Source organism: Meriones unguiculatus, chromosome 1 (assembly GCF_030254825.1).
Source record: "Meriones unguiculatus strain TT.TT164.6M chromosome 1, Bangor_MerUng_6.1, whole genome shotgun sequence".
NCBI classification, from domain to species: domain Eukaryota; kingdom Metazoa; phylum Chordata; class Mammalia; order Rodentia; family Muridae; genus Meriones; species Meriones unguiculatus.
The window spans coordinates 44,110,853-44,113,510 of NC_083349.1; positions in this window are offsets into that span (position 1 = coordinate 44,110,853).

Genomic DNA, 2,658 nt, shown 5'->3' on the forward strand with positions numbered 1-2,658 from the left:
TAAAAGTCTAAATTGATAGGATGTGATTGGGAGAAACAAAACACCGGGATTTTGAAAATTAAATTATGCAACAAAAAAATAGATGTATGCTAGCTGACCCTAGTGAGTTTTAGGACAGGTTCTTTCAGATCTCTGAAGCTTAGTTGTCTATAAAGAGCCAATTATACTTGATCTCAGAACCAGCTGATGAGAACCATAGCATGTAGCAGAAGGTTAGTGAAGGTCATTGTTTAGGAAATACAGGGATTTACCAAACTCATTATTGGGAAGAAAAGGAGGAAGAAACCATCAAAGGCATTACATATGTGTGTGTATGCATATACATTATATATATGTGTGTGTATAACATATATTATATGTGTGAATGTATATATATTATATATGTGTATGGATACACACACACACACACACACACATACGTGTATGTGTGTGCTGCAATAAAAACTTCATTCAAAGGTATCTGTCTTGCCTAATAGCCCTAAGCAAGAGAGTGGAGAATGTAGTAGGAGGTGTGCCAATTGCTGATAATTAACTTTTTCTAATTAAAAAATCTAATCCTCTATCCTATCAGGGAGAGGCATGGTTATGATGTGTCCTTTGTAGCTAAACTATTAAGGGTATATTTTCTTTAAGCTCCCAAGGAAAATGGCAAAAGAATGATAAGATAATGTGTTACTTACATTTTGTCAATTTGACACAAGCTAGAGTTATCTAGGAAGCAGAACGTCAGTTGAGAAAAGGCCTCCATCAGGTTGATGGTAGGCAAGTCTGTAGAATATTTTCTTGATTATTAATTGATGTGGGAGGGACCAGCTTCACTTGGGGGACAGTGGCCTTCATGGGCAGCGGTCCTGGATGGTACAAGAAAGGAGGCTGAGCAAGCCATGAGGAACAACCCAATAAGCAGGGTTCCTTCTTAGCTTCTGCTTCAGTTCCTGCCTCCAAGTTCCTGCCTCGAGTTTCTGCCTTAGTTTTCCCTGATGAAGGACTATAATCTATAAACTAAATAAGTCATTTCCTCCCTCATGTTACTTTTGGTCATGATCTTCATCACAGCCAACAGAGAGAAATAAATCTGAAGTTTGCATCAGAGTCTAGAGGTAAACTAAGTTTCCATCCCACCCATGGTGAATTTACAATGTACAGAGCAAAGACAGTGGTCAAGATGATGTGCCACAAGTCCACACTTGTGACTCATAGAAGGATAGACACAGATTCCATCCACACTGAGGTCTGAGTGGATGAAGAGTTTTGAGGTTGGGATTGGTTTGGATTAAGGTTAATCAGGCCGTAAGAACTATATCATCAGACACTGAAAACAAACCAATGAACAAAAACTAGAGAGACGACAAGGGAGAAATGTCGATGTCTTGTTCTGCTGCGATGGCCTGGCCATGGAATAAAGATGGCCACACTAGAGGTATCTACCTAAATAAGGATGTGACTCAGTAGCAAGAAATGAGAGGATTCCTGAATCTTGGGGCAAATACCAGGAATGAGAAAAATGGCTGACAAAAATCAAAATGAAAATAATTTTTACAGAATAGTAACATAATAAAGAGCTAATCCAGAAACCAAGAGAAACATTACAGAGTGGAAGCTAGGAGAAACAGACCCCTGGGTACTTTATAATAGAGTTGTCTCATGTTTTTGGAGGTTACCTTGGACCAATTCATCTGCTACATCTCAACAGAGAAGACAGCATCACATAGCAAGAGTGTGTAAGAGAGAAAGCAAGAGGCCCAGAAGGGGCCGGGCTCATTTGGTACCAATCCAGGCTTGTGGTAACTATTCTTGTTCTCTAGAGATCTAATCCTGTTCCAGGAGAAAAAATAAATTAACCCAGTTATGAATGCAGATGCCTTGGAACCCCCGGTATCTCTTAAAGAGCCAATCTTACCATTAGGCTAGATAATAAAGAGTCATTGTGAGTTTTGGTGAAGACAGAGCACATTCCCACCATGGAAGCAGAGGGGGGGAACGCTTTCTTGATTTTAGCAATGTTGCTGCATATCAGCAGTTCTGAAGGCCTAGATGTTTCCATTCCCACAGCTCCGCATTTAATTTGGTGTCTATTTCATGCCTTTTGTGTTCTTCTCCCTAAGCTCAGCGACAGTGGACAACACAAAAGGTTTATCTTCAGGAAGTCTGCAGGGAGGAAATCAGAGGTGACTAAGTGTCCTCAGAAATGCTTCTTGTTTAGAGAAGTCTTGGTGATTTTTTCCTTTAACTTTCTTTGATATAACAATATGTATTTGTCTCTAAGAGTATTTGCTTCTGTTCTTATGGGCTGCCTTATCAAATCCAGTTTCTCTATTGGAGTTTTCCTTCTGTTCCCTAGAGTACTGTCGGATAGTTTTCTAATAGATACTGTCAGTTGCTTTTAAAATGCTACCACTAGGGAGTAACCAAGAGTCAATGTTGAGATGCTCTCAGCACAGATGGGAACAGTATCTTCTCAGGTTAAAGCTTGGCACGTCTAATATTTCCCAGGAAAGATGCTGTTAATAAGCAAGGTTTGTTCTTAGTTACAGGGATATATTGAATAAACCACAATGCCTGAGTTTACCATGCAAAAACATCCAAGAGAGTGACTCTGTAACCACACCACAGTTATGTATATATAAGTCATGTATATAATGTGAACATGAGCATCCC